Source organism: Ictidomys tridecemlineatus, chromosome 1 (assembly GCF_052094955.1).
Source record: "Ictidomys tridecemlineatus isolate mIctTri1 chromosome 1, mIctTri1.hap1, whole genome shotgun sequence".
Classification (NCBI taxonomy): Eukaryota; Metazoa; Chordata; class Mammalia; order Rodentia; family Sciuridae; genus Ictidomys; species Ictidomys tridecemlineatus.
In genome coordinates this window covers 191571871-191597651 of record NC_135477.1, presented here as the reverse complement: position 1 = coordinate 191597651, position 25781 = coordinate 191571871, and the positions used below count along the sequence as shown (strand labels likewise).

At 34.9% G+C, this 25781-nt stretch overlaps 1 non-coding gene across 1 annotated transcript; it reads right to left on the bottom strand.

Annotated features, from left to right (window-relative positions):
- Positions 1-9937: 9937 nt before the first annotated feature.
- On the bottom strand, positions 9938-10043 carry LOC144367666 (U6 spliceosomal RNA). The gene has a single exon (XR_013427202.1). It is a non-coding gene; the product is annotated as a U6 spliceosomal RNA (small nuclear RNA).
- Between the last annotated feature and the right edge of the window lie 15738 nt (positions 10044-25781).

Genomic DNA, 25781 nt, shown 5'->3' with positions numbered 1-25781 from the left:
GCTGAATAGAGAGCCTACACCCTGGGAGCAAATGTTTACCCCTCACACATCAGATAGAGCACTAATCACTAGGGTATATGAAGAACTCAAAAAGCTAGATATCAAAACCAAAAAACAAAAACAAAACAAAACAAAACAAAAACTAATAACCCAATCAATAAATGAACCAAGAAACCAAAGAGACACTTCTCAGAAGATGATATATAATCAAGCAACAAACTGAAAAAAATGTTCAACATCACTAGCAATTAGAGAAATGCAAATCAAAACCACTCTAAGATTTCATCTCACTCCAGTCAGAATGGCAGCTATTAGGCATACAAATAACAATAAGTGTTGGCAAGGATGTGGGGGAAAAGGTACCCTCATACACTGCTGATGGAACTGCAAATTGGTGCAGCCAATATGGAAAGCAGTATGGAGATTCCATTGACCCAGCAATCCCTCTCCTCTGTCCATACCCAAAGTACTTAAAAACAGCATACTACAGGGACACAACCACATCAATGTTTATAGCAGCTCAATTCACAATAGCTAAACTGTGAAAGCAAAATAGATGCCCTTCAATAGATGGATAAAGAAACTATGGTATTACTTACACAATGGAATGTTACTCAGCATTAAAAGAGAATAAAATCATGGCATTTGCAGGTAAATGGATGGAGCTGAAGAATATCATGATAAGCAAAGTAAGCCAAACCAAAAAAACCAAAGACCGAATGCTCTCTCTGATAAGTAGATGCTAATCCATAATGGTGGGGGGCGGGTATGGGAAAAACGGAGAAACTCTGATTGGGCAAAGGGGAGGGAGAGGTGGGTAGGAAGCATGGGGGCAAGAAATATGGTGGAATGAGAGGGACATCATTACCCTAAGTACATGTATGACTGCACACATGGTGCAACTGTTATATTGTGTACAACCAGAGAAATGAAAGTTGTGCTGCAATTGTGCACAGTGAATCAAAATGTATTCTATTGTCATATATACCTAATTAAAATAAATAAATTAATGGAGGTATTCTGACTGTGGGAATGTACAAGGAAGCATTTTTCTGGCTAGCAAACTCTTGTAGGTAAGAAGCACTCTGTTTCCCACGCTTGGAATGCCCAATAGTTTCTCCTTGAAGCTATTAAGATAACTATATAGGTGCACTATCCAGTTTCTATGGTGATGTCCTTGAAAAAAGGGCCCTGTGTTTATATTAGCCTGGACCTTATGTCAGTTATCTAGCATTTGTGTCTAAAGGAATACTAAATCATAATGTAGTCATGGTAATGAAAAGCTATGTAACTTGAGACAAGTAAATGTGTCTGCTGGGAGGAGCGGCCACTTCTCTTCTTGCCTCTGCGTTCTTTGTGTGTGTCCTTTGTTCACTTCTTTACAAATTAGTTTAAAACAAAGGTTGCCTAATACAAAGCCATAAAGTTGTAGTCCCATTTTTTTTTCTAAGAGTTTCATAGTTTAACTTTCACTTGGGATCTGATCCAATTTTAGTTTATCTTTGTAGCTAGTGTGAAACAGAGGTTCAACTTCATTCTTTCACCTGTGAATATTCAGTTATTTCATAACCATTTGTTGAAAAGACTTGTCTTTTTCCTTTGACTTATCTTGGCCCTCCTGTCAAAACTACACTTATTATAAATATAGAGGGTTATTTGTTAACGTCTATCACTTTCTATTGGTATATATGTATCCTTTGCCAGTACCACATTGTTTTCATCTATATCTTTGTAGTAAAATTCAAAATGTCTAAGTGTGCTCTATTTTGTTTTCTTTGAAGTTATAAGTTGGGAAGTGTACTCTACCTTTGTAGAGACTGTTGCATTAACATTCCTTGTATGAATTTTAGATTTCCTTGTTAATTTCTGCTGGGCAGCTCATCTGGCCTCTGGACAAGGATTGCACTGAAGGTGAGAATCGATTTGGGAAGTGTTGCTATCTTAAGATCAAGTCTTCTGCTTCTTGTTTTTGTTTCTACTGAGTTTTGGTCCATTATTGTATTTTGATTATTATTACACCTGCTGTGGTTAGGATAAGTGTCCCTAAAGGTCCATGTAAAAGAACTGGGAGGTGGGTCCTGAGGACCTTAAAGAACCAAGGCCTAGAATGAAGTTTGTAGGTCATTGAGGGTATGTGCTTCTGGGACCAAGCCTATCCCTTTCCCCCCCTCCCTGCTCCCCTTCTCTCCCTCTCTCCCTCACCCCTCCACCTCCCTCTCTCTCCTTCCTAGCTCAGAATGTGAGCAATTTGCTCTGACACGTGCTCCCTGCCATTGCCATATGGTGTCCTTACCAGAGGGCCAAAATAGTACAGATGCCATATTTCGGACAAGAACCTCCCAAACCATGAGCTTAAATAAATGATTTAAATTAAATAAGTTATTTCACTTTAAAAGTTAATTGCTTCAGGTATTTTGTTTTCAAAACATAAAGCTGCAAATTATATCTTTCAACTATGGAGAATGCTTAAAATGATTCCACTGGCTTCCTACCACACTCTGAATCAATTTTAAACTCTCCTCTCTGTTCCATGATGTTTTCAGAAGGTGGGCACCAACTCTCCTCTTTGACCTTATCTTAAAATCTGCCAAGCTGTCTTCTTGGTTTTTCTTCCTGTTCCTGAATAAGCCTGTATCAGATCTTTTGCTTTTTCTGTTCCCTTATCTGAAATCCACTCCCCTAAAATCTTTGCAAGACTAATTTCTTATCATCATTGCTATAATTTGGATCTGAAATATCACCCAAAGGGCAATGTATTAAAGATTCAGTCCCTGGCTCAAGGCATCGTTGGGAGGTAGGGGAACCTTTAAGTGATGGGACATAGTGGGAGCAAGTAATGTCACTTGGAGAAGACACTGGGACCAAAGCCCCCTTCTGTGTCTCTCCCTTCAAACTGGCCACCGTGAGGGAAACAGCTCTGTTCCACCATATGCTGCACCCCCTGCCCCCTGCTGCCCAATGATGTGCTGCTTCACCTCTGTCCCAGAAGAAATGAGGCCAAGTGAATATGGACATATTATACCATGAGCAAAATAAGCCTTTTCTTCTTTTCAGTTCATTACCTCAGGTATTTTGTCACACAACAGAAAGCTGACTAAATCAATTAAGTCTATCTCATATAGTCTTTTATTCAAGATGCCTTGGTGAGTATACCATCTTGAACAATGTTGCAAGACTCTAACATCTTGAACAATGTTTGATACATAGTTTTTATCCAATAAGTATGCTAAATGTTGCTGAATGGATTCCTATAAATATTTCTACATATAACTATAACTACAGTCATAAAGCATAAGAGTAGTAGATAATGTTTGACTAGAACCTATATGTTAGTATTTGTAGCTTAGGGGTTTACACTCATTATATAGTTTTATTTCCCACAAAAACATTACAGATAGGCTCAATCATTCACTCTCAGCTGACATGAAGACTCTGTGGTTTAGGAGGCCAACTTAGTTAATGTTATTGGTCAGGTAACAGAGAAAATATTCAAATCCATGTAGTTTGTCATCTAAACCTGTAACCACAAACCGTCTATGGCATCCTAGTGACTGAATAAGCATTTTTTTCCCCCAGGGTCATTGATCTTCTGAGCACACTTTTGGTTCTGTGCATTCAAAAATGTATGCCTTTAATTATATTAAACTTAGAAAATGATCCAAAAAAATGTTTAGTAAAGTCACTTGGTAGACAGCCTTGGATACCTTGTCAACTTTATTTTTATTCTCTTTGAACATAATAGGTGATACCATATTTGATTTAGTTGTCATTTAATTTAATTGTTTTACATGTTAATGTGCACAATAAGATCAGATTATAGAAGGTATTTTAGAAGTTAAAACTAACAAACTTTCTTTGGAGAAAGAAAACATCTCTTTTTGATGGAGTTTTATTTTGCCATATAGTCTGCTAGCAATTCCAACTCTCTCATAAAAATTTAAAATTTAAACTTTAGCAAAAAACAAACAACAAAAAAGACAAATGACAAGCTTAGTTGAAAATGCATCAGTAAAAAAATTAAAACTTAATTTTATATGCCCTGATGGCAAAAGAAGTGTTATATATTTTAAGAATGCAGTTCAGAGAAGGAAAGAAAAGCAGATTGCAGAATACATTATTACATTTTAGTATGAAATTAAGAAGTTATTTCAGTATAAAATTTGGTGCTACCACTGTAATGAATCCAAAGTAAGAACTAATAAATAATACAACTTAGAGATTTTCTTGTTATAACTACATATAAGATCCACAGCATGTTAGAGTTTCTAAACATTTAATTGCTTTCAAATTTTTCTTTAAAAACTTCTTTGAGCAATGCACATTCAATAGAAAATAATTAGTAAATCTTCTATTTTTTCATTTTTAAATATGTTTTATTTAGTTATATATGACAGTAGAATGCACATTGACATATCATAGATAAGTGGAGCATAACTTCTCAATCTTCTGGTTGTACATGATGTAGAATCACACTGGTCATGTAACAATACACGCATATAGGGTTATAATGTCCTATTCGTTCTAATAACCTTCCTATCCCTACCCCCATATCCCATCCCCTCCCTTCACTCCCTTCTGCCTAATATAAAGTAACTCTATACTTCCCTACCTCCATACCACTTACTGTGAATTAGCATCCACATATCAGAGAAATCATTTGGTCTTTGGTTTTTAGGGATTGGCTTATTTTGCTTAGCATGATATTCTCCAGCTCCACCTATTTACTGGTAAATGCCATAATTTCATTCTTCTTTAAGGCTGAGTAATATTTCATTGTGTATATATAATACATTTTCTTTATCCATTCATCTGTTGAAGGAGACCTAGTTTGGTTCCATAGTTTAGCTGCTATAAACGTTGCAAAGTGGCAGGATATAAAATCAACACACATAAATCAAAGGCATTTCTGTATATCAGCAACAACACTCCTGAAATGGAAATGAGGAAAAACACCCCATTCACAATATCCTCAAAAAAATAAAATAAAATACTTGGGAATCAACCTAACAAAAGAGGTGAAAGATTTATACAATGAAAACTACAGAACCCTAAAGAGAGAGATAGAAGAAGATCTTAGAAGATGGAAAAATATACCCTGTTCATGGATAGGCAGAAATAACATCATCAAAATGGTGATATTACCAAAAGTTCTCCATAGGTTTAATGCAATGCCAATCAAAATCCCAAGGGCATTTCTTGTAGAAATAGATAAAGCAATCATGAAATTCATATGGAAAAATAAAAGACCCAGAATAGTAAAAGCAACTCTAAGCAGGAAGTGTGAATCAGGCGGTATAGCGATACCAGATTTCAAACTATATTACAGAGCAATAGTAACATAAACAGCATGGTACTGGTACCAAAACAGGCGGGTGGACCAATGGTACAGAATAGAGGACACAGAGACTAATCCACAAAGTTACAACTATCTTATATTTGATAAAGGGGCTAAAATGCAATGGAGGAAGGATAGCATCTTCAACAAATGGTGCTGGGAAAACTGGAAATCTATATGCAACAAAATGAAACTGAATCCCCTCCTCTCGCTATGCACAAAAGTTAAATCAAAATGGATTAAGGAGCTTGATATCAAATCAGAGACTCTGCGTCTGACAGAAGAAAAAGTTGGCTCCGATCTACATGTTGTGGGGTCGGGCTCCAAATTCCTTAATAGGACACCCATAGCACAAGAGTTAATAACAAGAATCAACAAATGGGACTTACTTAAACTAAAAAGTTTATTTCTCAGCAAGAGAAACAATAAGAGAGATAAATAGGGAGCCTACATCATGGGAACAAATTTTTACTCCTCACACTTCAGATAGAGCCCTAATATCCAGAGTATACAAAGAACTCAAAAAATTAAATAAGATAACAAATAACCCAATCAACAAATGGGCCAAGGACCTGAACAGACACTTCTCAGAGGAGGACATACAATCAATCAACAAGTACATTAAAAAGTGCTCACCATCTCTAGCAGTCAGAGAAATGCAAATCAAAACCACCCTAAGATACCATCTCACTCCAGTAAGATTGGCAGCCATTATGAAGTCAAACAACAAGTGCTGGCGAGGATGTGGGGAAAAGGGTACTCTTGTACATTGCTGGTGGGACTGCAAATTGGTGTGGCCAATTTGGAAAGCAGTATGGAGATTCCTGGGAAAGCTGGGAATGGAACCACCATTTGACCCAGCTATTCCCCTTCTCTGACTATTTCCTGAAGACCTTAAAAGAGTGTATTACAGGGATACTGCCACATCGATGTTCATAGTAGCACAGTTCACAATAGGTAGACTGTGGAACCAACCCAGATGCCCTTCAATAGATGAATGGATTAAAAAAAATGTGGCATTTATACACAATGGAGTATTAGGCAGCACTAAAAAAAATGACAAAATCATGGAATTTGCAGGGAAATGGATGGCACTAGAGCAGATTATGCTAAGTGAAGCTAGCCAATCCCTAAAGAACAAATGCCAAATGTCTTCTTTGATATAATGAGAGCAACTAATAACATGGCAGGGAGGAAGAGCAGGAGGAAATGATTAACATTAAACAGAGACATGAGGTGGGAGGGAAAGGGAGAGAGAAGGGAAATTGCATGGAAATGGAAGGAGACCTTCAATGTTATACAAAATTACATATAAGAGGTTGTGAGGGGAATGGGAAAAAAAAACAAGGAGAGAATTGAATTACAGTAGATAGGGTAGAGAGAGAAGATGGGAGGGGAGGGAAGGGGGGATAGTAGAGGATAGGAAAGGTAGCAGAATACAACAGACACTAATATGGCATTATGTAAAAATGTGGATGTGTAACTGATGTGATTCTGCAATCTGTATTTAGGGTAAAAATGGGAGTTCATAACCCACTTGAATCTAATGTATGAAATATGATATGTCAAGAGCTTTGTAATGTTTTGAACAACCAATAAAAAAATTAAAAATAAATAAATAAATAAATAAATATGTTGATACGGCTACGTCACTGTAGTGTGCTGATTTTAAGTCCTTTGGGTATAAACCTAGGAGTGGGATAAATGGGTCAAATGGTGGTTTCATTCCATGTTTTTGAGGCATCTCCATACTGTTTTCCATAATGGTTGCACCAATTTGCAGTCCCAGGATTATTTAGTATGGCTGACTGGACAACTTCAGTTAATGCCTTACATGGCTACTTTTTCTACTGCTAGCCTAGTGCAGATGGAGAGTGTGATTGGTGAGGTCAAGATGTCTTAATGCGAGAAGGATCTGTACTTGTCATTCACTCTTGTGTTTTCAATGCCTAGCACAGTGTTTGACATTTGATTGGAACTCCATGATATTTCGCTGACACTAAGTGGATATCAATTTTTAGATGTATCCTATTTTTAAATGTGACCAGGAAGAAAGCACATTGCCACTTAATTTATGACAAATTATTTCTTATTATTTTACATATTAATTATGCATTTATCCAAAATATGACTCTTGATTTATTTTGACATGGGTTTATTACATTTATGTGAAAATGAAAATAGAAGCTAAGAAATTAAACTCTTCACAAAATTTTTATGTTCAGAGAACAACTAATTGTATTTTAGCTCAGAATTGCTGGAAGTGCTTGTTTCTCAGTACCATATAAATCTTCATGCTGTAAGAGCATCAAAGGGGGAATTACCAAAAATTGGGCTTTCCTTTTGTTTCTGAGATTTTTCTTACAAGCAGCTCCCATTCATTTTGTAATTTTGCTGCTGGTGGATCTTTGATCTTATCAGACGGTTTAGCAGAAAGCTTATAGATTACAGTATCAGAAATTATATCCCTCCTTAAATAGTCCTCAAGTTGTCTTTAACTGAAACCTCAAGAAAATGAAATCATTCTGTTATTCCAGCAACTATTTCCATCAAGTTAGCACAAGTACAGTCAAGGACATACATATATGTATATCCATGCAACTACATGTCTAACAGTGTGGTGATGGTTTTCCATTGGTTGAAAGGTACATCCCAACTTCAGAAATGTTAAAATGTGAAAAAATTTACATTTCAAATTGATGAAATATATTAAAATAAGAGAGGTGTCAGAAAGAAGATAAGAAATATGGGTGAAGGGCTGGGGATGTGTCTCAAGTGGTAGCGCGCTTGCCTGGCATGCGTGCAGCCCAGGTTCGATCCTCAGCACCACATACCAACAAAGATGTTGTGTCCGTCAACTAAAAAATAAATATTAAAAATTCTCTCTCTCTCCCTCTCTCCTCTCTCACTCTCTCTTAAAAAAAAAAGAAATATGGGTGAGGATGGCATGTTTTATGTGTAATAAAATAGATGGAGCCCATAGCTCTTGCCTTCTCCTTGTTAAAAAAAGCTCTTCTCATGGAGAAATATCACCAGGAACAGTTGCATACAAGCTCCTGTTAAATTTTAATTAAAATAAATTCTATTGGCTCATTTTATTAGTATTTATTAATAAACTCTAGTAGAGTCAGCACTCTTGTAGTTGATAAGGATCTGATCAGGAATCAAAAGTTCACAGTGTTGTCTTCTAAAGGGGGAAGCCCATATTGTAAATAAGTAGAAATTAATTAAACCAGATGAATCCAGAGTAATGCCTTTTGTCATGTTATTGATAGGGAATAATTGAAGTAGGAGGAATGATTTTTAGATTGGCAGTCAGGGAAGACCTAATTGAAAGCTGGGTTCATTGACTGAAAGCACAAATGGATGGGTGAGTGAATGAATAGAAAGAGCCATTTAGAAATACTAACTTGGCATAGCTTTCACTTAACTTTCCTCATTTATTTATTTCTGCAACAGGAATCCCTGCTCTATTCCAACTCCAAATTAAGGAGAAATGTCATCCATTTCTCCCCATTAGAAAAGCAGCTTTTTCCTCTGTGTGAGCTGATTTAACCAACAAAATTTACACAAACCAGAGGCTATTTCTCTGAATGGATATGTGAGAGACTTTTAGTCATGATTAAAGTCGAATATAAATTATGGTTTATTTTTGACATCTAAATGTCAGCATTTTATCAGAGAACTATGAAAATTGTCTTATTTTTAAAAAATATTTTCTATATATAATTAGCTGTCAATATTTCTTGAAGATTTGTATAAATTCTTGTTTTAATAAGGCAATTACTTTTTAAAAAATGTAGAAACACCAAAATTATTAGTCTCTGTGGGTTTTTAAGAGGTTCACCATCCACATAAGCAAAATCTCTACAGAACGTGTGGCAACAGTTTCATGTAAGTGTCACTTGGTGGCAGCATAACAAAATTGCTATAAAAGTTCTTAACTTGGAGAACTAAGCTCTTTAATGAATAAGCTGGTGAAAAACATTAATGCTATTTTGAAAAGTACAAAAAACATGACAGTATTTTTAATAAGTTACTGAGGAAAATCTCTTAAAATACCATATTATAAATGGTAAAAATTATACTTTCATTAATATAGCATTTATTAAAAAAATATTTGTTGTTTCTATTGTCTGACAGAATTTGAGTCAAGAATTGGGCTAGAAAGATAAATTCATCATGGTCTCTATTATGGGCTGAGTTGTCCTAAAATTCTCATGTTGAAGTATGAAACCCCAGGACTGTAGAATGAGACTGTATTAGAGATAGGGTCTTCAATGGGGGAATCAGGTTGGAATGAGGTCATTAAGGTGGACTCTTATCTTCTATGACTGTTGTACTTCTAAGAAGAGGAGATCTGTACACAGACACACACAGAGGAAGACTGTACATAGTCACTGGGAGAAGACAGCCATCTACAAGCTCAGGAAAGAGATTTCAGAAGAAACCAACCCTGCCAACATCTTGATCTGACTCTTAGCCTTCAGAATTATGAGAAAATAAATTTCTGTTGCATAAACCACCCAGTGGTATTTTATTACAGTAGCCAAGTAAATTAATAGTTTCCAGGCTTATGGGGCTAACATTGTTTTATCTTTCCACAATATGGATCACTTCACAAATTTGCATGCCATCCTTGTGCAGGGGCATGCTAATTTTCTCTATATTGTTCCAATTTTAGTATATGTGCTGCAGAAGTGAGCACATGGGGTTAGTATTCTTTAAAAAACGGGGGGGGGAGAAGTAGCAGCAGCAGAGGGCAAGTATTTATAAGACAACATGACAGGTTTTGTAATAGATGTATAGATGTATGCTCAGATTGTGACGGTGTCTTGTTGGAGAGTGGACACTTCAGATGATGGTGGGAGGCCCCATATAAGATTTAGTGTGAAATTTTGGGTGGTGAATAAGAATTTTCCATGTAGATAAATTGAAACATGAAGGAATGGCATTTAGGGAAAGAAGCTGTTGAAACTGGTGACGGATGGGAGTGCATGCTGTACTGTGAAAACCACTCATCGTACTGATTGCTGATGCCTGAAGACAACCTAGAAAGGTAAATTGGAAATAGAATTTGAAAGAGCCCATAAGACATATGAAAGTATATACTAATTGTCCAAATCATTCCTTCTTTGAAAGGGGTTGAGGTGACATGGAAAGTAGGTTAAAAGGATAAAGTAAATAAATATAGATAAAAATAAAAATATATCAATAAGATATGGTAACCATAAGAACCAGGGTACTTGCAGTGACTGAGCTTAATTTAAAGGTTCTGAAGTCAGGACACAAATAGAAAGTTAAGAACGTTAAAATAAGATAAGAAAGAATATGATAAGAAAGTCTATTTTCTTAGTGTTCATAAAGTATTTGAATTAAACAGGAAGGGCAATTATTACATTATATAGGGATATAATGAATATTCTCTTCAGCAGCATTTTGCTGTGTGTAGACAGATTTTGTTAGAACCTCCATAGAAATAATCATCTATGTTTCAGTGTCTTCATGAGCTCTAAGACCATATCAAAACATGTTCCTAAAACACATTTCTAATAATGAATTTTGGTAAACATCTTATTAATGTTCAAATTAGCAGCATGCTCAGAATTTAAAGGTGGTGTGCTGTGGGGCTAACCGAGTGGCAGAGCATTAATCCAGTCCAGGTGAAGCTCTTTGTTCAATCCTTAACACTACAAAACAAACAACAAGAAAAGGTGATTTGTTTGAATTGATGTGTTGATTTTGTGGTCACATGATTTAGATGGGTAAAAATTCATAAATTGCGTCCATGTCTACCATATCTTTTAATCTTCCTACAAAATATTTAATAACTACCACAAAACTAATTATGTCACGTGAATTGATAGCCTAGAGATAAGACCCCATACTGTTTACATACTAATATAATTAGGAATGACATAAGATCAGTTTGTCTTGTCTCTTATTGAAATTATATTTGAAATATGCAGTTAATATATTTCTAGATAATGTCTCCTTCAGTCTCAGAGGAAAAAAAATGTGCACACATGTACATGGGCTGTAACAGTCTTCAAATATAGATGCTGCATATATAGATATATCTTCTTTGTAGAAAAGGAGACTGGGAGAGGCACAGAATCTCTATTCATAACTTGTCAATGTCAACAACAGTTCTTCCTCCAGGTGAAGTCTGATAAAATTAAAGAACATAGATCTTTAACAAAAATAATTGACAGGTGGATTTCAAAAGCACCAATTTTCACCAGGTGTGTGTGTGTGTGTGTGTGTGTGTGTGTGTGTGTGTGTATGTGTATTTCTAGAGAAGTTACTTGTGTGGCTTTATGTTAAATTACACAAAGTACTCTACATCCAAATAATCTATCCATATACAATCTGACAACTGGGAGGGGTAAAGTATTGGTTTCATTTGACAATCATGGGACTTAGAACATTTCCACTCAAGACACAGTATATTATTCCTAGGGCACTTTGGTGAGGGCTGAGGGGAAGGTTGAAATATGCTGAACTAAAACTCCTAGGAAAGATAGTTTGTATTCTTGGATGAGCTCCAGCAATAAAAAGCATTTTATCCTTTATACTTCATTCTAGCATTCTAAATCCTCAACAGCTATGGTATATATGCCTGAAAATTTGCATAATTTAATCTGAGGCTAGCTCTTCTTTTCTGGCTTTCTAAGGCTAGGAAGAAATCTGTAGATTTGCACTGCCAAGGCATTACTACAGAGTTCTGAGTGTCAAGCAGGGCATGTATCCTGGTAAAACACAGGGACTATTTCTCTTCTCAAGCCCCATGGCCAACTCCCAGGGAGGAAAGCACCAAAGTCAATGAGAGCTCTTACACAGTTTCCAAATTCTAGAGCTCATGTGAAATATGATTGAAGAGAAATGTATTAAGCAGTTCTATGCCTTCTGCACAATGAAGCTGCGTGGTCAGAGAATGTCTAATGGTGTTACCCAGGAAATGTTGCAATGCTTAGGTGTCTAGGTATTGGAGAAGTTCACCTTTATGACAGGCTCCTAATAGGAAGTGATCTTAACTGCAAAGAGCTCTTAAAAACAACTAGTCCACCATATGGAGTGTTGATTGCAGACCATTGAGGAAAAATATAGATGAGAAAATGGGAAAATGCAGACGAAGAGTATTAAAGAGGGAGACAACATCAGCCTACATTAATATTATTTTTTCTCCTCCTCCTCCTCCTCCTCCTCCTCCTTCTTCTTCTTTTTCCTTCTTTTTTGGATTGACATCCGTGTGTGCAGCATGCTTTTAAGAATATTTATGTTTAAGCATTTATAGTAAATCATATGTATGCATGTATGTGTGTGTATATATATATATATATATGCTTTTAAGAGTGTGAGCTCAGTGACTTCAACAAATCTGTTTTGTTTGCATTCTTGATGAAATCTGCTTTGTTTGCTTTCTGGATTCTGTCTCATTTCTAACCACATTAAATGGGATAGACAATAATGGCTGTAACACTTACAGTGGTCTATGACTAATGAAGATTCCAGGGGTTAACATGGAGGCATTCATACCTTTTTCCTCCACAGCTTGATTTCATACTCATGTCTTTGATATGAACTATTATATTGATCATAGAACTAATCTGACCATGTATTTATTCATCATCTCATTTGAATTTTAACCACTTTATATAACTTGGTTTTTAACTCTAAAATAAGATTTGTTTAAAAAATGATTTAATATTCCTTTGGTGAATAATATGAAAAACTTTAGAAATTGAATTAAATACTCCTGGTGTATCATGTTGCTCTTTTCATTTCACATGAAACCACACACTCAGATTTTTTTTTTACTTTCAAATTTTTCTGTAATATTTGCTTAGATGGGCACTTGACCTTAAATGTATCAACTTGAATTTGTCTCTGTTGAACTTTACTTTGTCATGAAGGAACATTTTTTTTCACATAAATCTTATAGAGTAGAATGGGTTAGAAACTGAGTAGTCAATATTCAGCTTGACCATAAGCAATGAACCATGATATTTTGGGGTATCCTAGGTGTTTAATTGACATATCTACTCTGAGATGCTCTGAAGTATTCAAAGCAGATGTAAGAACTGAAGATACATGTAGGTCTGAAGACTTTGAGTTATGAAGAGAAATCTTGAGTTTACTGCCCTATGCTTGAATTTTGAGGCTGCTAGGATGGATTTAGCCTAAAAACTCTGTGCTCTGTGAGGGTACCTACAAAAACACTAGGACTTATACTGAGCAGCAAGAATGTTCAGGAACCTGCAATCTGCCTTAAAACAAAATGGAAAGTTACTGAGGAGTTGGTGAGAAGTGTGATATCACGGGGTGCTTCACTCAAGGCAATGTTGAAACAGATGCTCTGAGACATTGTCCTCAAAATAGCAGCATAACACCATAGCTACAACTTATGAGCCCAGATGGACACATTTTATGATCCATTTTACAAAGAGTCATGCTCTAACTGCACTCTTTAATTGCTGACCAGGTCTGAAAGATATTTTCAGAGCTAATGATATCTAGTAGTCTACGTAAGAGATGGGACCTGGATTCAGTGAGAGGTTTCACTGGAAAGCTATCTCTGGAAATATAAATCAGGCTGAAGAGAAATTACCATCTCCTATATCTAGTTTTTTTTTTCCCATTCCTACATGCATCCTCTGGGGGGAAAGGGTTTTACTTTAAAGTCATCTTTACCTAAGGAAAAAGTAGATGTACCTGGACTTCTTTACTTTTATATTCTTCAGAAAGAAACAAGAATATGCTATAAATTCTGGGAATCAGAATCTTTGAATAAGTGTGTAAGACATTTGTCAGAATCTTAGATTCTTACCTAGTCATAGCCTTTGGTTAAAAGAATATGCTTAATTCCATAGATCTTTCTTCAACTCCCATAGAAATGCATGAATTTAATCTCAACTTCCTATAGAAAAATATGGCTAAATAATTTGCTTAAAAATTACACATGTTAACATTGGTGAATTGGAGTGGGAAACTGATCATGAATAAAACATTAAAAGAAAGCTGATGCACTTAAACATGACATGTGAAATAAAATCCTATTACTCAATTCATGTATAGAAAAAGTGTTTAGCATAATAAAGTGATATCAAAATGATTTTAACATGAAATAATATTTCATATAGACATTGTCATGGAAATATTGAACTTGCCAACATGTGTAGCTAAATTTTCCCTCTGCTCTTATAAAATAGACTCTGTTCTCTCTCTCTGAATGTTAACATGTGTTCTCAATGCAGAGACAAGTCACTCCAAACAGAAGGTGTTCAGCTCTTGTTGGAATGGTTCCCAGCACAGCGTCCTCCAGTGCAATCTTCGGCCATAGATGCATGAGCCAGTTCAATAGTGCAATAAACATTCTTCCCTTCCCCCACTTTAGTGGCCCAAATAGTAATTTGTCCAAGAAATTGCCTGCTGGTGCTATAATGTCAAATCCCACTACAACTAGCAGAAAGGTGTTTATGTCTACAGACAAATGAAAGAGCAGGGACAGATCTATTAAGACTGCAGAACACTAAACCACTAATTGCTTAAAGTAATTGGGAAACATATTTTAGGAATCATAATACAAACAAGATCATTTCATAAAGAAATTATTAAGTAAATAGGAACAATTTGGATCATTTTTACCTGATCTCATTTCTGTTAGGCATTTAAATTTATATAGCATTACTCTCAGAGGCCAAGCAAGCCTGCTCTAAAGTAATAATAATTCCTTTTCTGAAGAATATACGGGTTACTTAAAATCAGAAAATAGAAGTTACGGCACTGAAGAATAAAATTATCTAGGAGAATTGCCCAGAATACTAATAACCTCAAAATGAATTCAAAATTGAATACTTTTTTTACTTCACCCTGATTAAAAAACAAAATTATTCAATGACAAAGAAAAACAGATTCAGTTAAAATCACTCATTATAACTATCTTCCATGTTCCCTTCTCTACATTTCTTCCACCCATACTCAGGGTTATAACCCCAAATATATATCATAGTATTTGACACAGAATATATTGGTGAGAATCATCTCTATTTTGTAGATATTTTCTATGCTGTATCTGGCTTAATTCTATTTTAATAGATTTATTAATTTCTAACAATCTCAATATGCACTATATAAACTCTCACTTTTGCCAAGATTACTAAAACATGCAGAGGAAATAATAATAAAAGACAATACCTGTATTCAACACATTTTAGGATTTGTGTTGGAGGAATAAAATAGTTTAATATTGGATTTGGCTTTGGTTTTTGATTGTTTCCTAAATTCTCTATAGTGATATTCAAAAATATATTAATTGTATTTAGAGGTTGAGTTTAAAATATGTAGAAATATTCAGTTGAGTTTTGCTAAGGACTTGGCATACATAGCAGCATGAGACAAAGCCTCTTTTCAAGTTTTAAATCTCTAGGATAATAAACCAGTTTCATTGGAGACAGTGTATAAACTGCTGATTCCCTGATTAAAATGTGACATAAAATTTAACTTATCAGATACTTCACGTTTATAGTGTTTACCTAGTATGTAGATTTTAAAAGTCCCTTAAGTATACTTGTGTTCATAACTCTGGAAACAATTTTTTTCTTCAGTTCCTGAATGTTATCAGGAAAGACTCTGATTAAAAAAATATCTACATCAGTGTTAAATATTCAAGTGTATTCGTGTGTGTGTGTGTGTGTGTGTTGTGTGTGTGCGTGTTTTACTAAATACAGACAAAAGTGTTCTAAAGAAATGGTAACTCAGAAGGGGATAAAAGAAAATATGGCATTTTTAATTGAAGCAATCAAAAGATCAAAAGGGTAGTTTTGCTCCAAAATTGGCGTGCATTAGAATTACCAGGAAAGCTTGCTAACAGTTTAAATTCTTAGCTCCACTACCTAGAGATATTTCAGTATGTCTGAGATGGAACCCAGGGATGAGTTTTCTAATGAATACTTCATGAAATTATGATGCATTTAAATTCCTTGGCATCACACATCATGTCTACATGGTAATTATTTACAGGGTTAATAATTATTGGAAAATATTTAAAAAGTAGTTAGTGAATCATAGTGTAGTTGGGAAGCTCTGGAGTCACTAGCAAATAAAACCAGTCATCTTGTTTCCTGCTTCAGGAGAAAAGAGGAAGCTTTTTAGAATAGGAAATTCTAAAAAGAAAGGAATTTCCCAAAGACCTCCCAGAACACTTATCTACATAGTGGTACCCATGATCCTATATTTAGCAAAAATTATTACTGTGATCAAACAGCATCCCTCAAGACCAATCACTCAATTTGACAAATATCTATCAACTAAATATTCCAGAAATTCTTACCCTTCTATTATAAGAACATTTTACCTATTTGTTCTCTATTATCAGTAATATGAAATGTCCTCATATTTATCTCATTTTACTAAAAATAAAGACACAACTCCATTTCAATTATCCCCTCAATTACAATTCTAAATTTCTTTTTATAATGAATCCCTTATCTCTTATCAGTGTTTCTTTACTTTTGCATGTTTTGACCTCCCACCAATCAGGATTTCCCCCTTTCCAACAAAACTGCATGAAAAGATCTCTGGTGACCCTGATATTGCTAAAACCAAGAGTGGATTCTCAGTCTTTATCTCTCATGTCCTGGTAAAGGCATTTGACCTAGGTCATGCCAACACATTCAATACCCTCACTTGGCTTCTAGTGCATCACAGTCATTTCTTCTCAGGCTCCTTTGCTTCTAATTTTTCTATCCTTTTCCTTCCACTCCCACCATTATCTTCCCTTATCTCTCTTGACAGTTATGTTAGAAATTCTGTGAGTCGCCATGACTTTACATACCATCTACATGCAGATGATTCTAAATACAACTCTCCGGCTGGGATCATCTCCCAAGAACTCCACACTCATACTTCCCAAATTCCTCTTGAGTGTTCAACGTGCAGCTCAAATTTAACATTTTCAGAAACAAATTCCTAATCATTTGAGATCCTCTCTCTTGATCTACAACTCCACAGCCTTTTCTACCCAGGAATGTGGCAATTCTGTAACTTCAAATTCTTCAAACAAGAATCTTGAAGCCATTCTTCTCCTTTTTTCACATCACATATCTGATTCATCTCTGAGTCCTTTTGGTCCTTCCTTTAAAATATATCCAGAGTATCACTTATTATCACCTCTAATGTAACATCCCAGTCTATTCCTTTCAGATCTTCCTCTTACAAGGTACACAGAGTGATTCTATATTACTGTGATTCAGATCATGTCACTTTTTCTGTTCAAAAACCTAAAATCCCCTCTCACTCAAGAGTAAAGACCAAATCCTTGGAATTACCTTCAGGAGCAAAATTAAGTCAAGGAAATTAAAGTCAAGCTAGTTCAAATCAAGTGAAGACATGCCAATCAATACAAGTTGAGACAATTCTAAACATGTCAAGTCAGGAACAAGACAGGAATTCTAGTTCTGAATGATCTCCCTACTCACCTTTTACTTCCTGACTTCATCCCTTCCAATATTATGTTATTGGGCTCCAAACTCATTGTCTTTCATAGTATTCCAAAAATCCCAAATCATAATCTTTGTTTCTGCTGTTTTATCTGAAATGCTTCCCCAGAATGCCCTGTGATTTGTTCATTTTTTTTCCTTTTCATCTTTTTATAAATATCACTCTTTCAGTCAAGCTTATTTGTCCATCCTAGCTAACAATGGAAAGCCCTCACAATCTAGCATCCATCTCTCAAGTTTGGGGCGTTGAATTCATAACTAATAATAGGTTTAACTTATTTATCCTTCTTATAACCCATCAGTTCCCCATCTCCCCCAACATATAAGCTTCATGAATACAGAAATTTTTGTCTAAGTAACCACTGTACTCCAGAGAAACACCAGGCTCAGAGTAGATATTTGAGAACCAGCTCTTGAAAGATGAATGAATGGTGTTAACAGTACTGTCAAAACATAATTAACAAGATCACCCTGAATCTGGATACACTTTAATTACTATCAAAATGTGAACGGGGTCCCAATGATGAAGCAGTATTGAAATGCAGTGTTACTGTGTGAGCCACTTCCTTCCTCCACCCTCTATCTGCTAGCTTTTTCCCTTGGGCTCTATGCAACTCTATCTAGTCCTTCTAAAGCAACCATTTAAATGTCTTGAGGGAATGCTGGTGAACTAAACATATATCATCACTTGGAATACTTTCTAGATAATACATTTTAATCTTGTATGAGAAAATTCCATTACAGACTTCCTTCTCCCACCCCTTACCTTAAAGAGTACCTTAACTAAAAATATATGCATCATAAAATGTGTTTGAGGTTTTTCTGAACACAAGTATGCTACCACAAAATTATTTCTTTTAATCCTTTGTGAGGTAAAGGTGGTTAGGTTTGATGCAGCGATGAAGAAATACACAAGGAGGCAAATTTCCCCCAGAAATATGAACTCCAGTTGTAATCAGGTTTGTAAACCGTGTTCAAAAAGTGTTAGGACTGGGCTTATATCTGTGTGCCCTCTCTACTGCACAGTTGTATTTCCAGGGTGTAGAAATTCTTGGTATGTTGTACGTTATTTCTCTCTCTCTCTCTCTCTCTCTCTCTCTCTCTCTCTCTCTCTCTCTCTCTCTCAGAAACAAATTAAACCAAACGATTAAACTGTACCTAGGCAATTTATTCTATTTGGCATTGCTTCTTAAGGGTTATTGAGATCAACTTAAACTCAAATAGAATAGAAAATTACAGAAACTAGAATAAATATAATGAAGAAAGTCAATTCTATTTGTTTGTTTATAAAAGGCCTTGTTATATAAGAGAACTGTTACATTAACTTTTATTTCTATAACTCTGAAACTCTTCAAATCAATCTACTAATCACAGTAATTTGACACTTAATTTGTTCCAGTCACTGCTAGACAATTTACATACATTATTTGTTGTAGAAAAGTCCTAGCACCCGGAAGTCTTTCTGATAATAGAACCCAAAGTACTTAGCAGAACTCTAGGCATTTCACATGCATTAAGCCCTATAGTCATAGAATAGTATCCTCCAGAGAGGGATTTCAGAAACTTTTAATTTTCTTCCTGAGAAACTATCAATCATTCTTCCCTGCTAAATGCAGTCAAGCTTTCCTGAAGTATCCCTTTTTTTTTCTCCTATTTTCTAGTAGTTGGTCTTTTGGTGATAAAGTTCTAAACCAACATGGTTCATTCTTCTGCATACAGTTATTTGTTTCTTCTGGGTACAGTGATTGGTTTAATGATAACATGTTAATTAAAGTCATCAAGATACATTTCAACTTTTACTGAAGCTATTCTGTAGCATATAAACCAGAAAATGTAGCCCTGAGACCTGTTTACAGTATTTAGGGACCATGAAGAGAGTAGTGTCCTCAAATAAAACAGACATGAAGAAATGAAATGTATATAGAGAAATTGAAGTTTGGGACAAAGCCTTGAAAAATTTTAACTGTTCTCTTATGTGACATATTAAATCACTCAATTAAGCTGTTTTGTTTTTGTTTTTGTTTTTTTGTGTTTTTTTGGCGGGGGGCAGGTACTGGGGATTGAACTCAGGGGTACTTAAACACTGAGCCACATCATCTACCCTATTTTGTATTTTATTTAGAGACAGGTTTCACTGTGTTTCTTAGTGCCTTGCTTTTGCTGAGGCTGACTTTGAACTAGCCATCCTCCTGTCTCATCCTCCTGAGCTGCTGGGATTAAAGGCATGCGCCACCACACCTATCTTAAGCTGGTTTGAGTTGTGTTTTCCATCACATACAACACAGTTTTCTAAATAATACAGAACCCTTAGAATTTGCAGCTTTAAGCACATCATTTATAAATATAACTTTATTCATAATGGTAGTATAAACTAGATTTAATTATTTAAAAATAATATCCTGATCTAGCAAATTTCTATCATAAGTTATTCAGTATTAGATAATCTGATGAATCAAATTTGGATGCATATTCCTAAGTTTCCAGTTAGTATTACACAGTACTACACATGTATCATAAATCCTTGTAACTATTTCTTAATTTCAAGCAACATTGAAGTACTAAGCAAATTATCTATAAGACACTGTTGAGGCTGGGAGAGAGCGATAAGGCCTTGCCAGTGATGGAATAACCAAAGTCCAGTAGTTCTGGGCACATTGGTGAGAGAGGAAGGGATGGAGACAAGAGTGGAAACAACGATTGGTGCAGATGTGAGAAGAGGACATCTTGAAGAGCACAAGCTTGAACTTAAACAGAGAACTATGGATTTTGAAAAATAATAGGGATCAAAGGACTATAGTAAAGAAGGGGGGCGGGAAAATCATCTTTAAATCATTCTATGGGATATACTTCAAGAGTGAGAAAGAAAGAAATTGTGGACAGTAGATGCTGGATAGAGGTGTATCTTCACTTTGAGTTTCAGCAAATTTTTTGCTAGCCCATTTTGGGTTACTAATAACTTAATATCACATACTTGATAACTTATTAAAAATGCTTTATTTTGGCTCACAGTTTTAGTCTAGGTTTGAAGGGTCACATTTGCTGATGGCCTTTCTGTAGGCAGAGTCCCGATACAGTGCAGGTTATCACCTGGTGGTGAGAGAGTGCAGGAGAGACTTAGCCAAGGTGGCTTTTATGTTAGTTAGACCCACTCTGGAGATAATCCATTAACCTCTTAATAGCATGAAGGGATCAATGCATTCTGAAAATATGGGCATAATCACCTCTTAAAATTTCACCTGCCCTCACATCTTAACATCTCATAATGGAGATTAAATTTCAACAAGCGTTTCAGGAAGTACAAATCATATTTAAACCACAGTAGTCTCTTTTAAGATTTTTCTCTTCCTTCAACATAATATCAATTTTAATTTTTATATTTCCATGGTTACTCTACATTTTTCTTCACTTGTCACTTTTGAATGGATGGAATTTTATAGAAGAGTAATGACAACACCAGAATTCATATTTTAATCAGGGCATTCAGTTTATAAATGTTTTATATACACTGTTTCATGTAGCCACTGAGGAATGGGAATTATATTATATAGGAATATATGTATATTTATACATGCAGACATAGAAACACATGTATGCATCTATATATGTTTATAAACAGATATACATATTCACACACGTACACTCACTCTCTCTCTCTCTCTCACACACACACACACGTTATGGTTCAGTTATGAGATGTCCCTCATATGTCATGTGTGAAACAATGTGAGAACATTCAGTGGTGAAATTATTAGATTGTGAGAGTGTACTCTAATCCACGGATATGGATTAACTGGATAGTAACTGTAGGCAGATAAGGTGTAGCTGGAAGAGGTGGGTCACTGCAGGCAAGCGTTTGAGGTTTATATTTTGTCCCCTAGGGAATGAAGCTTCCTTGTTGCCATGAATTGAGCCGCTCTCCTCCATGATACCTTTCTACCACTATGTTCTGCCTCACCCTGGGCCCAGAGCTATGGAGGTAGTAGACCATGGACTGAACTTCTAAAACTCTGAGCCAAAGTAAATTTTTTTTCCTTCATGTTTCTCTTGTCAGATCTTTTGGTCACAGTAATGAAAAGCTGACTAAAACAATACATATGTGTATGGATGTGGATGTTTTTGTGTATATAAATTTACATATACATAAAGTTTATTTCTGTATTTGAAGAAACTTTCTGTGTCCTTCCAAGAAGCTTAGCATTAATTGTCTGTTGTTTCTAAAATCAAAGGAAGATTTTGATTTTCTTGTTCATGACCTTGAGTCATTTTTTTATCTTGCTCATTCTTCTCTGATTTTGAGACTTATCAATTCTTTCTCTTTTAACAGAGTTATAGGTCACACAGCAAAGAAAGAAGGTAACTAATGTTTATTAAGTGCAAATTATGTGGCAGGCACTCTGCAAAGCCTTTTATATTCACATTTAATCCTCACAATTACCCTGTGTGGTGAGTATTATGATTCTCATTTTATGGATGAGGAAATCAAGACTCATTGAAGTTAAATAACTTGCCTGGGGCCATATAGCTGGTTGGTAGCAGAGCTGAATACAGGAACTCATGTTCTCTCTACTATAACAAATTACATTTCTAAGGTAATGTAGGAAAAAAATGTGGTTTTTAGAATGGCTTTTGATTTTCCCTCATATTTTATTGTCAAAAATTGAAGTGGAAAATTTGACACAGTATCAAGTAGCACTGACCACCCAATCAACTATTTTATATGAGCCACAAATGCATAAAAAAATTCAGTAGCTATGTCTAGCAAGAAAACACATGAGATTAATGATACATTGTATCTCATCTGATACATAAGCAGTATTATTTCCACATATAATCAGTACAAAAATCTCAATGAGACGCTTCACATTCTTTTTTTTTTTCCATACCCAACTTTTGAAATCTAGTCTAGGTTTTATATTCACAGCTCATCTCAATTCAAACAACTCACATTTCAAGCACTCCATAGCCACACATGGCCATTGCTGTCCTATTGAATAGCACAGTTACATAGGAGCCTTAGTGGGCCGAATACTTTCTCATTTCCTTCCCTGGACAACAAGCTTTCATGGAGAGTAACGTATATTCAATGACTCATTCTCTTTTGCATTTATTTACTCATTGGAATGAGCCTGGTTTCAGGCACCAGTTCAGTTAGGACAGGCTGGCAAATGGAATCCTCCTTTCCTAATCTTTCCAGTTTTCTTTACTTAACCTCTCTAGCACTCATCTCTCCTTGGCTTAAAAACTCTTCTCCCTGGATGTCTGCTTCCCCTTCTACATCTATAGATCCTCACTTTGATTCTGCTTGGGCTCATCTTTTCTTCTACACAAACATTAATGTATACACTTCTTCATTCCCCTTTCTTCTTTTTAGGATGCTTAGCCTATATATTTATCTACACATTAAGGACACCTGCAACTAACCCCCTCAGGACCTTTATCATGAAATCATATTTATATATTCCATGTCAAAATTTCCTTACAACACTTTTAAAATACCATCTGTAAAATGTCACAAATACACACACATTCACAGACACACACTGCTTCCTTCCCATCACTACTTGGTTGAGAGAACTATTTTTTTTTCCTCAAATAGAAGTGTGTATGTGCTGGCCAAGTAGGTTATATTTTATTTGTCTAATTAAGTAAATTGAAAGAATTGAGAAAAGGAAGCCATATATATATATATATATATATATATATATATATATATATATATATATATTCCTTTTGTGGAATTACATCTATCTCAGAGTAAAGTAATGTCTACTCTCTCAATTTCTATAATTCTGTCAGTATGATTGCTATCAGCAATGCTTTCATTTAAGGAATGAATAAATAACTGATCAAATTGTTACTCAGACACAATATATTAGTCATGTGTTACAAATGCAGAGCAAAGAAAACAAAAATGCCAGAGTATTTATGGAGTCCATTGTACTATGTACTAATTTTCAGACTCCTTTAGTACAATGTGTGCTTTTGCAAAGGAAACAAAGACCATTTTTCACATAAAGTTGATAGAATAATTAAGCAAATTTGCTGTTTTTTTCTTTCTTCAGTAAATTTTTCTTCCATGTTCATTACTACTTGCTGTTCCTCCCAATTCATACATCCTGTTTATGGAGGACACTCTCAGTTTGTGAGTCATAGTAAAAGAGTTGTGTTACTGTCAGTCACCTTACCCCCACTAACTGCATTATTAATAAATATATACTTTTATATATAAAGTTTCTGAGCTGTTGTTTTCATTCCTCTGGGATGTTTTGCCACTGTAATTAAGATTCACTCTAATTGAAGGGGTTTCCAAAGTAGATACGAAGTTTCACACTGTTATTACTCAGAGTCTTCAGTCAATTTTGACATTTGAAGCTAAGTTCAGAATATCTATTCAAAATCTTCTTGATTTTTCTGCATTTGACCATCTACATCCAGTTTAAATCCAGATAAAATGGGATGATGTCACTATCTATTTTTCACACATATCTGTGCTTATCCCTTGCCTAGAAGGAAAACATTATTAACACAGGAATGCTTATGTGAGTCAAATGAAGTTATACTTCAATAAACACCTTTTAATTTCCATGGTATGACTATATTTCAGACATTTATCATACCAATTATCTTCCAATATCCATTTCTCCTTCTTCTTTGGTAACAGAATCCTAGCTAATATGCTCAGCTAGAAGCCACCCAGCCTCATCTTCATAGTTGACTACAGTCATGGAATTAAGTCTAACCAATGATATAAAAGAAGAAAAAAGTATTTGCCCATGGGAAATTTTCCTTAAAAAGGAGTGGCTGGCACAATTTTGAATGTTGGCACAATTGGTGGAACTAGAGTCATCACCTTGATCTTTGAATTTGGAAATCTCAAACTGAGAATGACAAAACAGAAAATATGAATTGCTACAAGAGCCTGGACTGCCTATTAATGAATTCCTTTTATCTGAGAGAGAAATAACCTTCTACTATAATTAAGTTTTTTTTTCTTTGTTTTTTGGCAAAGAAACTCAAATCTGTGCCTAACTAGATCATAAAACATGAAGTGTTTTCTGGAATCTAGAGGTGCTAACTATGTTTTAAGCAAATTGATATGATTGACCCACATTTGCCAGGAAGATTGACTATTAATGTTCCTAACAACTGAAATCTAGTTTCAAGTGTGATTTTTTTAGTATAATATTTCTTTGCTTACTTTGCTGAGGGCATGGCTACTTAATTATATTTTTAAGTGTATAAAGTAACTAAAATTAATTCATTTTTTTCTTTTTTCTCTAGACTGCTGAGGAAATTTACAGGTAGTCTTAGACATTCCTAGTATAGACTGTTACATCTTCTAAATGATTATCAGATCATAGTCTCATGGTCTCATGCATCCTTCTGGTAATTCTTTAATAAATGTGTATCACATAATATTTTAGAGAGTAAAAGATTGTTACTTCATAGTAACAATATTTCCAATATGTACAAATAACCATGTATTCAAATTAGATGCACATAAAATATAGACACCATTGCTTTATATTTAATATAGCATAATCAAGTAATATTTGAAAATAATTTTGAAATTAAAATCATAGAAAAGAAACATATTAAAAGCCCATGAAAAGTTATTGTCATTTTCTAAATTATAGGTCTTAAACCAATTTTATTGTAGTATCAATAGTTCTTCACTTCACCTGCCACAGGTCTAACATGATTTTTAAAAAGATGTTTTACACTGTGTTCAAATTTGTATATTCAATGGTTTATTTGATTGCTGGTTCATATTTGAGTGTGTCCATAATAATGTATTTTCTAAATAATTGTGTGGCACTTAAATAAACAATGATTATTCTTTTATGTTAAGTCATAGCATAGTAGATGGAGAAAAATGCCTGTTTTAAAATAGTAGCAGTTTTTGCTCAAATATTTAGGAAGCTGATGGGTGATTTGTTTTATTT